Source organism: Grammomys surdaster, unplaced genomic scaffold, assembly GCF_004785775.1.
Source record: "Grammomys surdaster isolate TR1022 unplaced genomic scaffold, NIH_TR_1.0 316, whole genome shotgun sequence".
Classification (NCBI taxonomy): domain Eukaryota; kingdom Metazoa; phylum Chordata; class Mammalia; order Rodentia; family Muridae; genus Grammomys; species Grammomys surdaster.
Window position 1 is genome coordinate 473,945 of NW_021604735.1, and position 12,653 is coordinate 486,597.

Consider the following 12,653-nt stretch of genomic DNA (forward strand, 5'->3'; position numbering starts at 1 on the left):
CCCTCCCCCTTTCCCTCTCCCTCTCTCTTTCTCTCTGAGAGAGAGAGAGAAAGAGAGAGAGAGAGAGAGAGAAGAAAGGCTGAAATCTAACTTCTACAAATGAAACATTGTCTAAGATAAGAGTAGAATGGGTAGGATTCAAAACATATTAGACACAAGAAAATGTTATGAATTCCTAATAGAACGTGTCTACAAAACAAAATATACTGAGAGGATTAACTAAGTATGGCAGTGCAGGCTTGTAATCTCAGCAGTTAGGAAGTAGAGGCAGGAGGATCTGAAGTTCAAGATTGTCCCTAGCTACAGAGGGATTTTGTGGCCAGCCTGGGCTGCATGAGATCCCATTTAAAAAAATAATAAAACAAATAAAGGAACGAAAGGGAGATGCCGGGCAGTGGTGGCACATGCCTTTAATCTCAGCACTTGGGAGGCAGAGGCAGGCGGATTTCTGAGTTAGAGGCCAGCCTGGTCTACAGAGTGAGTTCCAGGACAGCCAGGGCTACACAGAGAAACCCTGTCTCGGAAAAAAAAAGAAAGAAAGGAAGAAAGGAAGAAAGGAAGAAAGGAAGGAAGGAAGGAAGGGAGAAGATAACAACTGTCATTGTGGATCTTTAGAATTGAGGATCTTTGTGTATTCTCACATATAGAATTATTAGATATGACTCAGTTCCTCTCTTTAACTGTATATCCAGAAGAACTGACAACAGCCACTCTAATAAATATATGAGTTTAATTGCTCATATCAATACTATTCTCAATAGGCAAAAGATAAAAACAACCTAAAGTCCATCCGCAGATGACAGGATGCGGCAAATGTGACATACATATATGTCAACCACAAATAGTTCTGTACACTTGTGAATTACACACATGAACACACGCACACCACGTACACATAAAATTGAATTTTTTTAAGTTAAAGAGGAGCAGGGTTAAAAATCGCATCTAACTGAACATGTACAGCACATTTTCTCTTTTCTGCTTCCTTAGAGACAGGATCTTACTGTATAAACTAGTCTGGCTAGCGTGCAGAGGTTCACCTGCCTCTGCCTCTCAAGGGCTGGGATTAAAGATACGCCACTCAATGCTTAGTCTGTTCTTTAAAAACCAACCAACCAACCAACCAACCAACTGAACAACAACAAAAACAACAGCAACCCATTAATTTTATTGGCTGATTTAAAAAGACAGTATATGAGAAGTACTAACATGAACTATATATACCAAATAGAAAATTTAAAGAGCTTTTATGTGTATGGGTGTTTTGTCTGTATGTCTGTGCCCTACATGTATGACTGGTGCCTGTGGAGCCCAAGAGAGAGGGTTGGAGCCATTGAGCCTGAGTTATAGATGGTTGTGGGTCATTGGGTGCTGGGACCTGAACTATGTCCTCTGGAAGAACAGCAAGTACCATTAACTCCTAAGCCAACTCTCCAGCCTCAGATGCCCTGGAGCTGGAGTTGGAGGCAGCTGCGAACCACCTGGCATAAGTGCTGGGAACCAGACTCAGGTCCTCTGCAAGAGCAAGGAGTGCTCCTAATTACTGAGCCATCTCTTCAACCCCAGTATATTTATTTCTGATATTGTCCTCTAAACAACGCAGTATGAAGACAATTGCTTTTATCACAAGTTTCATTGTATGAGGTTTTTTATTTGTTTGTTTGTTTTCTTTCTTTTCTGAGACAGGGTCTCTCTGTGTAGCCCTGGCTGTCCTGGAACTCGGTAGAGCAGGCTAGTTTCAAACTCAGAATCTGCCATCCTCTGCCTCCCTAGTGCTGAGGATTAAAGGTGTGTGCCCCCACCCAAGCATACCAGGTTTTGTTTAAAGTCATCTAGACATGGTCTATAGTACAGAGAAGGATGCATGCAGGACATATGCAAATGCTAACCTGGTTTAGAACAGGTCCTTGAGCTCTGATGCTTTTTAACTGGGTGGTGCCCTTTGCTTTGCTATTTTTTTGAGACAGGATCTGGCATTTTATCCCTGGCTAGATTGCAGTTCTCGATGGAGACCAGATTGGCGTTGAACTTTTGGCAATCCTCCTGCCTCTGACTTTTAAGGGCTAGGCTCTTAGGCATGCGCCACCACTTCAGGTTCAGCATGGGACCAATTCTTTTTGGATGCCGAGGCACCACTAATGTTATATGTTACAGTGTGAATACGTCTTGAAAACAAGTCAGGTGAGAGTGGCTCAGTTGATAGAGTGCTTGCCTGTTCCACACAAACACGGTGTGGTAGTAAAGACCTGCAAGCTGAGTACTTGGAAGTGGAGGCAGGAGGATCAAGAGTTAAAGGCCAGGCTCTGATAGGGAGTGAGATCCTGTCTCCAAATGAGCAAACGAGCAAATAGCAAAGCAAATACCTTGTTGTATATTTGATTTGCACCACAAGTTTTTAAAATCCTTATTTATTGGGGCTGGAGGGATAGATTGCAGTTAAGAACAACAAAGGCTCTTCCAGGAGACCTGGGTTTGATTCCTGGTAGCCACCCGGCTGTTCACAACTGTCTATAATGCTAGCTCCTCCTCTGGCCCTGTACACACATGATTCACGGAGATACATGCAGGCAAAACATCCATACACATAAAATAAAAACAAGTAAGTATTTTTTAATGTTCATTGCTCATTACATACGTGTGCATGTACAGATACATGTATTGTGTGTGTGCATGTGTGTGTGTGTAAGTCAGAAGACAACTTTTCTATTTGTACTTGGGCTCCAGGGACTGAACTCAGGTCTTCAGGCTTTGAGCAGCTGAGTCATTGCAGTTTGTTTGTTTGTTTTTGAGACAATGCCTCATTCATGCTCCCAAGTTGACCCTGAATTCTCTTGACTTTCTTCTCCTTCCCTCTTCTCCTTCTCTCTCTCTCCCTCTCCCCTCCCTTCCTTTTGCTTTCTTCTTTTTCCTTCTTTTCTGAGACAGGGTCTGGATTGGTCTCCAGCTTCGTTTGTACTCTTCGTTTGTCAAAGATGACTTTGAACTCTTGATCCTCCTGCCTCCACCTTGGGAGGTGCCAGGGTTACAAATGTGTACTTCTGTACCTGGATCCTCACCTCCGTCATTGTTGATCTCCTCCTTCTCTTCTGATTCTCCTCCCTCATCCTCCTCATCTTCCTCTTCTTCTCCTCTTCCTCCTCTTTTTTCTGATTCATCTTTTTCTGATTCTTCTTCTGATTCTCCTCCCTCTCCTCCTCCTCGTTGTCTTTGTCGTCTTCTTCTTGTTCTCCTTTTCCTTCCACAGGTAGGCAACACACTTTTCTTTCCCAAATAAGATTGGGGATTTATTCCTGGAGGCAGAAAGTATCTAAACTATGGATATCTGAGAATAGTCACCAAGGCTATGGCAGCCAAATGGGTACAACCTGCTCAACTGTGATCCCTCAGGATGTAGATTCCAGGGAACCGAACTCAGGCCCTCAGGCTCGTGAGGCAAGTGATTTATCCACAGATCCATGTTCCCACGTCTCTACTTCTTTTTGTGGTCGTTTTAAGACAGGGCTTTTCTACATAGCTCTGGATGTCGTGGAACTCTGGAACTCACTATATAGAACAGGCTGGCCTTGAACTCACCAAGATCTGCTTACCTCTGCCTCCCAAATTCTTAAGATTCTAAGGATTAAATTTATGAGCCACCATGCCCAGCTACTCTGGTACTTTTTAAAGTCTGTCAATCCTTGGTACCAACTACTCGGGAGACCTGAATGACATTGCAACAGGCTTCCTCCAAAGCTCCTACCCCCCTTCTCTCTGGGGTAGGGTAGGGTAATCTGACTCCAGAATGGTTGTGGCCAGAGAGCTCATACCTGCACACAGTGCACTGGTTTGAGTTAGGCCTTTGTTCTTTAAACTAAAGCTTTATTTTGCTGCACAAATCAAGCGGAACACTGGTCCGCCTGAGCGTATAAGTCCTGCCAATACACTAAGCAAAAGCCAAAACCTCAGCTCGGTGTTAGATCATTTTCTGCAAAAAATGATTTTGCTTTTTCATGACCCCGAGTAGGGATGGTATTCAAAATATTTAGCAGCTGGCTTCTACATGGCCACCGTCCTAACTTGAACATTTACTTGTTTTAGCACAAAGTCACAGTCACAGTCTACCACCATGTTGGGTGTAACTCTTTTTCCTCTTCAAGACAAGGCTTCTCTGTATATCTCTGGCAGTCCTGGAACTCACTCTCTAGACTAGAGTGGCCTTGAACTCACAAAGATCTACATGCCTCTGCAACCATCGCCCAGTAGAGAATAGGTCTTTAGTTGTTACTAAGGTTGAGGTCTGTTCGCCAGTGTGTGTGTGTGTGTGTGTGTGTGTGTGTGTGTGTGTGTTAGACTCATAACAGGTTGGCTTCTAACTCACTGCGCAGTGGAAGATGACATTGAGCCCTTGATTTTCCTTCCTCTATCTCCCAGTGCTGGGATGATTGACATGTGCCACCACCATGCCAGTTAGTGATGGAGCCCAGAGCTTTGGACATGCCAGGCAAGCACTCTAGCACCTAAGCTACATCACTGGCCAGCCCTTATCAATGGTCATGAGCTTTTCAGTGTGGCAGCAACATTGCAGGATGGACCCTGACGGTATATCAACCTGCTGAATATCAACCTGCCCTCAACACAGCACCAGCCATGGAAGGCTCTACATGTTTTGTTCATAGCATCTTCTTCCTGTTGGGTCCAACCACTCATTTCTCTAATTTCCCAGAGTCACATCGGCAATTTTCATATGAGAGTCTGCAGATTGCCCAGGGAGTAAAGGCCCTTGCGCACAAGATTGAGGACCTGAATTCAAGCTCCCAGATCCACAGTTGTGGATGGAGGGATCTGACTCCTACAAGCTGTCCTCTGGCCTCCACACAAGCGTTATGATGTATGTGCGTGCACACACACACACATCCCACACACACCACAGACAAATGTATAAATAAACAATTTAAAGATATTTGGTATGGGTTAACCATCATCCTCCCTGCCGCTGGCTTAGGTAACTTCCTCCTTTTCCTCCAACAAAGAGCATAATAAATTAGTCTTTCACCGTTGCTAAAATTTTCTGTGTCCTAAATAAGAACGTGCTGTTAGAGGGTGTGGGTGGGGAGCAGCAGCTGCAAGCAGGTCACTGGTGACAGATTAATTCCTTTGTCCTTCAATCTTAATATTTATTTACCTGAGAGGTGCCAGGAGCTATCAAGTTCTTCAGCAGCAGCTGGGCAAAGAAACTCGCACGATCTTGCCAAAGAGTCCACAAAGGATGCTGCAGAGAACCAAACCAACTAGTGCTAAGTGCAGAGAGAGACGAGAAAGAGCTGGAGTGGTGTCAGGGAAACATGGGGCACTGGTAGTTGGCTCAGCTGGTAAAGCACTTTGGTACAGGGAAGACCTGAGACTGATCCCTCAGAACCCACAGAGAGCTTAGCCCAGGACTTCTGTGGGGAGATGGAAGCTGGAGACATGAAAATACCCAGAAGGCCATGAGCCAGGTAGCTTCTCATATGGAGTAGAAAAAAACAGTGAAGAGGTCATGTCTCAAAGAACGTGGGAGCAAGAAATTCATGAGCTTGTCATTCATATGTAAACCCCCCTTTTATTGTTGAAGAGTAGGAGCTGGCAGAAAAGCTCAGTGGTTAGGAGCACTTGTTGCTCTCTCAGAGGACCTGAGTTTACTTCCTAGCACCTCTCTCAGGGGTTTGGTAACTGTCTATAACTCCAATGACAGGGGAGGGGTTAGATGGGGTGGAAGCTGATGTCCTCTTCTGGCTTCCAAGGACAAACATACATGGGTGAGCACACACACACACACCCAGAAACTTTTGCCATAATTCCATTTTTTCTTGCTTGCATGCTGCAGAGATACTACCCTCGATTTCCTGGTATGTCCAAATCCTGTGACTTGTTTGGTGATGGCTCACCATGTTTACTTGGTTAACCATGAATGCAACAGAAATTGCTGAGGAGACCAGGGTATGCCCGCCCCTCAAGATGCCGCTGCAGAATTTGTCTTTGATAACCAAGACTTTTTGTTTGAACATCAGAGTTGTGAATTTGTGAGCTTAACAAATGCTGTGATTTGACAACTAACAGGCTCCTGATTTTATCATAATACATTTAGCAGAGATACAATGTATTTGAAGGGACACGAAGATTGTATACTCTGTATATTAGCACAGAAACAAAGCAATGATGAGCCAGGTATAGTGGCAAGGTAGCATATACCAGCACTTAGGAGGTAGGGGCAAGAAGATCGGTGCTCATGTTCACCCTTGACTTCATAGAAAGTTCTAGAAACATCCCACAATGCCTGGCTTGTGTAGTACCAAGAACTGAACCAAGTTAGGCAAACCCTCTATGAACTGAGCTACAGTCTTACTGCAAATTTTTTCATTTTGTTAAACAATGTTTTTTTATTAATGGGGATGGGTAAGAGAGCTGTGGCACATGCGTAGAGGTCAGAGGTCAACTTGTAGGAATCAGTGCTTTCCCTGCACCATGTAGGTTCTGGTGATTGTACGAAGTTCGTCAGGCTTAGCAGGAAGCACCTTCACCCACTGAGCCAGGTCACTAGCTCAAATTGCTCTCAATGCAAATCACTCAACCTCTGGAAAATGTTCATCCAATTCAGTCTCATCTGTCTGTTTGTTTGTTTGTTTTTCGAGTTAGAGTTTCTTTGAGTAGCCCCGGCTGTCCTGGAACTCACTATATAGATAGGTTGGCTTCAAACTCACAGAGATTTGCCTGCCTCTGTCTCTTGAGTGTTGGGATTAAAGGCCTGCACCACCACAGTCCTGTTTAAAAGATAGGTATTTTTTTTATCACATTTATTTGTGTGTGTTTACATATGAATACATGTGCCATTGTGTACAAATGGATATCAGAGGACCACTGTCAGGAGTGAGTTCTCTCCTCCTACCATGTGGATTCCAGGAATCAAACCCAGGTCACCAGGTTTGGCAGCAAGCACTTTTACCCACCCACTGGACACATTGCTAACTGCTGTTTGAAAGATATTCTAACTGAATAATAAGGAAGCTGGAGACCTGGCTCAGTGGGAACAGTGCCTGCCAAACTAGCACAAGATAGATTTGGCCTCTATGTGCACATGAACACATGCACACACGGCTGCATACATGTGCACATGCATGAGCATAAACTCACATGCTCACAACACACATAGCTACAACACATGCACACACATATACACACACATACACACACACACACGTCACATCACATATACAAATCAAGATAAAACAAATTCCCAAAGCAAAAACCTAAAAGAATGACAAGGAGTATAAGACGGAGCCAGGCGGTGGTGATGCACACCCTAGCACTCAGGAGGCAGAGGCAGGCAGAGCTCTGTGGGCTGTGTGTGTGTGTGTGTGTGTGATGGTGGTGGTTTTCAACTTGGTTGTACTGTGCTGTGCTGTACTGTGCTCTGACAAAATGCTTGAGAGAACAGCTTAAAAGAGGAAAGATTGTGATTTGTGGTTTCAGTGGGCTCAGTACATGTCAGGTTTTCCTACATACTTGGATAGAGCCTCCAAACAGCTAGAACATATGGCTAGGAATGCTTTTCACTTAAAAAAAAATATTATGGGGGCTGGAGAGATGGGTGCTGTCCCAGAGGACCAGAGTTCAGTTCCCAGTGCCCATGTCTGGTGACTCGGAACCACCTGCAACTCCAGCACCTCTGTGCGTACCTCACACGAGCATACTTACGTTCTGACACACCTACACATATGAAATTAAAATCGTCAAAGAATATGACATGCACATGTCCATCTATGGGTGGCCTTGTGCAGGTTCATGTAGGCGTCAGGTCCCCTGGAGTTGAATTTGCTGGCAGCTGTTAACAGCAGGATGTGGGTGCTGAGAACTGAACTACAGCCTTGTAGAAGAACAGTATGGGCTCTTAACTGCTAGCAATCTCTCCAGCCCCTATTTTCCAGAATGAACAGAACAGTAAGAAGCCATGAATAAGAGATTCCACAAAGACTTACTTCTTCCAGCAAGCTTGCCAGTGAGGGGTTAGGAGTGTGACTCAGTGGTAGACCACTTGCCTGTTCTGGGTTCAAGTCGGGGGGGGGAGAAGGAGGAGGAGGAGAAGGAGGAGGAGGAAGAGAAAGAGAAGTAGGAAAGAGGAAGAGGAGGAGGAAGAAAAGGAGGAGGAGGAAGAGAAAGAGAAGAAGGAAGGAAGAAGAGGAGGAGGAAGAGAAGAAGGTGGAGGAGGAGGAAGAGAAGGTGGAGGAAGAGGAGGAGGAGGAAGAGGAGAAGGTGGAGGAAGAGGAGGAGGAAGAGGAGGAGGAAGAGGAGGAGGAAGAGGAGGAGGAGGAGGAGGAGGAGGAGGAGGAGGAGGAGGAGGAGGAAAGACGAAAGATTGCACAGCAATTTCAAGACTACTTGTGGCTAAGTGAGGTTAACTAAACAACAACAGACACATCTAAGAAACTGAACAGTTTGCCTCCCACAGCTCTTTCCCTCCTGCATATGTGCATGTGTGCTCTTCACTGTAGCTGCAGGAGACTGGTCTTTAACATTTCCCATCCTCCTTTGCTCCCTGTCGCTGCACATTAGCATGTTCACAAGCCTTCCCATCCACAACGGCAGTTAAAATTATCTTCATTCATCAAGTCCCCATTCTAATCTATCCATCTCCATGTAACTCTTAAAACATAAAGCCTACTCCCCAGTCTTGGCAGACATGGTCTGACTGCAGAGATAAAGGAGACAATTGGGTTCTGTCTTGGCAGTGTGATAACACTGGTTGGTGTGTGCACAGTGTCCCAGGAGGGCAAGGGAGCTAGGTAGAGACAGCCTAGTTGGTTGAGAGAAAATTCCACATTAACGTTGACTTCCCTCTCTGAGGGCTTAGGTTCTATGGGGAAACTATTGATTTCAGCTTCCTGTCTAGATGTGAATCAACTTTTCATTTTTTTGTCCAAAAAAGGGGTTCTCTGTGTAGCCCTGGCTGTTCTGGAACTTGCTCTGTAAGACCAGGCTGGCCTCGAACTCAGAATCTGGCTGCCTCTGCCTCCCAAGTGCTGGGCTCAAAGGCATTTGCCATCATGACACAGCCAGAGAATATTTTGCAGTAGTTTTCTTTTAGCATGTGGGTAGTAGGGATTGAACTCAGGTCGTCTGACTTGACCTGATGTCAAGCACCTTCACCCTCTAAATCCTCCTGCCTGCCCTGGTGGCGAGAAATCTTTTCAGGAAACTGCATGAGTGATTAGGTTGGGAGGTGGAGAGTGTTTCAAGTGATATGAACAATGCCACGGACGAATGAGGGTCTGGGCCCACGAGGGAGGGATGGGATGCCAGCAGCCCTGAATCATGGATTAGGAAGGAGAAGGTAGAGAGGTAAGCTGGAAGAAGCCAGAGCAGAAGAGCCATATGGACTGGGCCAGTGATTTGGAAATAATTCCAAAGTACAGTGAAGAATAATCAAAAGTACTCAATGACCAAATGTATTACACACATATGAAGTTGTCAAAAGAGACAAGAGTGCTTGCCACCTAGCCTGCTGACCTGAGAGTGGATCTTAGGACCAAGGTGGTGGAAGGAGGGCCTTCTACAAGTTGTCCTTTGACCTCCACATGGATGCCACGGTAGGCTCCCACTTGTGCACATACAGACATACTAAACAAATAGAAAGTATCATAACATAATATTTTTACAACAATAAATTTAGAGGCTAAAAAGTTGGCCCCATTGTTTAAAAGTACTTGTTGCTCTTCCAGAGGACCAGTGTTCCATTCTTAGCACCCAATGGTGGCTCACAATTGTCTGTAACATCAGTTCTACAGGATTCAACACCTTCTTCCGGCCTCCATGGTCACCAGGGACACATGTGGTAAACAAAAATAAACAGAAATATACGTGGGCAAAACACTAATGCACATAAAATAAATATTTTAAAAAAACAAATATTCACTTACTTAATTTATTTTTATTGGTGATATTGTGGAACAAATCCTGGACTTTGTGCATACTAAGGAAGCTTTCTGCCATGGAGAAACACTTCTAACCCCCTCCCTGGGGGATTCTAGGCAGGAGCTCTACCACTGAGCCACGCCCCCAGCCCCTCACTGAGGGATTCTAGGCAGGGGCTCTACCACTGAGCCACGCCCCCAGCCCCTCACTGGGAGATTCTAGGCAGGTGGACTACCACTGAACCACACCCTTCATTCTTAGTGTTTAGTTTCAGTCTCTTACTTTCCAGGCCTGCAAAGTAATATATATATATATATTAAGATATTGTATATATATTAATATATATATATATTAAACATCAAGAATTTCTTTGGTTTTTAGCCAGGAGCAGGACAGACTTATGCTAAGCCTGTGTTGTGGAAGAGCTCCCTCCTTACTCCAATTTCAGTTTACAGATGGTTGCTTTCTTATGTTTTACTCCTACTCCTTACTCCAAGGAAAGATAAGTCATGAGATTTTTCATGAATGAACATAAGCAAATGCACAGCTTTTAGCCCAACAGTTCTTGCAGTTCACTGTTTTTAACTGTTAATTTATCTTGGAAATTATTCTGTATCAGTCTTTGGGAATTTGTTCTCTTTTCCAGTTGTTTAATATTGTATAGGCAGTCTTGAAGTTATTTACATTCTTTGTATATAATAGTACACCTGGGGCACTAATTTAGAGATCTCTATCATTTTGTTGTTGTTATTGTTTTTGAGACAGTGTTTCTCTGTGTAGCCCTGGCTGTCCTGGAACTCACTCTGTAGTCCAGGCTGGTCTGGAACTCACAGAGATCCACGTGCTTCTGCTTCCTGGGTGTTGGGGTTAAAGGTGTGTGCCCCCTCTGCCTGGCTGAGATATCTGTCTTACTGCTGTTCCTTTTGTTTGCTTGAGACCCAGTTCTATCTCAGACTCCATATGTAGCTAAAGATGATCTCAGAGCCTCTGATCCTTCTGCCTCTACTTCCCCAAGGGTGAGCCACCTGGCTGGTGATCTGTTTTACTTTTACATTCTATCTATCTGTCTATCTATCTATCTATCTATCTATCTATCTATCTATCTATCTATCTACCTATGTGTATGAGTGTTTTGTCTGTATGTGTGCCAGTGGGTGCCTGGTAGCCTTGGGTTCTGGGAATTGAACTCAGGTCCTGTGGAGGAGGAGCCAGTGCTCTTAACGGCTGAGCCATGTCTCCAGCCACATTTAACTTTTGTTTATATGTATGTGAGTGTCAGAGGCCAGAAGAGGGCATCAGATTTCCTTAAGCTGTCGTTACAGAGAGCTGTGAGCCACCTGATATGGGTACTGGAAATCAAACTCTGGTCCTCTGCAAGAGCAAGTGCTCTTAACTGGTGAGTCATCTCTCCAGCCCCTGGACCTCTAACATTAAGAAGATTTTTTTATGATCACCATAAAGATAGTTGTATTGACAAAAAACAGTAACAAAATCACAATTGCATTGCAGTGAATTTGTGCTTCCATGAATCTGTTATTTACATATATTTAAACTCTCTCTCTCTCTCTCTCTCTCTCTCTCTCTCTCTCTCTCTCTCTCTGTATATAGGAAATGTATAATTTATCCCATAATTGATGGCTGGTGTGCTTGTAGGCCCAAATATCTGCTGGCACTAACTGTTCCTAACCCCCATCAAAAGGAGGTGGTACCTGAGCTGATGCTGGAAATATTGGAGGTGGGCATTTCCAAAGGTGGCCTTATCTTGCCAACCTTTGCTGTAATGGTAAGCATGATTAAGCCATTGTGTTCATTACATTCCTCTTTGCTTCAAGAAAATATCTAACAAAAGCAACTTAAGGCAAAAGGGTTTGGTTTGGCTCACAGTTTGATGCTGTTCATCAGGACGGCAGGAGCGTGAGATGGCTGGTCACATTGCACTCACAGTCAGGAAGCAGAGAGACAGGTGGATGCTGATGCTCAGCTCACCCTCTCCTTTTTATTCAGCCCAGGACCCCAGCCTAGGGAATGGTGCCACCCATTTGGAGTGAGTCTTCCCATCTCCATTATCCTAATCAAGAAATTCCCACACAGATGTCCTATGGGGTTCTAAATCCTGTCGAGTTGGCAATCAACATTGACCACCACAGCCATGCTGGGCTGATTACACTTTGAGAATGTGTAAATGAAAGTTTCAGCTCTGAAGCGCTATGCTAATGTCCTACCCCAAACTCCAAGATGCCTCAGTCACACTGGAAGGATTTTCTGAGGGACTGTTGAGGGCATTTCAAGGAAATGCAGACCAGCTTGAAATACACCAGTCCTCTTAAGCCCGACATCAGAAACCAAGGAAAATACAGTGTGGGAAAGAGGAGATGGCTCAGTCAATAAAGTGCTTGCCATGTAAGCATATGGACCTGACTTTGGTCCCCAGCAGTCACGTACAAAGCCTGGCATGGCAGTCCGTGCCTGTAAGCCCAACACTGAGGAAGTGAAGACAGATCTGAGGTCTGTTGGCTGCTAGCCTGACTGGACTGGTGTGTTCCAAGGTCACTGAGGGACTCTGTCTCACAAAATGAGGTAGAGCCAACTGGTTGTGGCACATCTCAGCACTCAGGAGACAGAGGCAAGCAGATCTCTGAGTTCAAGGCTAGCCTGGTCTACCTAGTGGTTTCCATGTCAGCAAGGGCTACAGAGTGAAAGCCTATATCAAAGAGAAAAAAAACAATAAA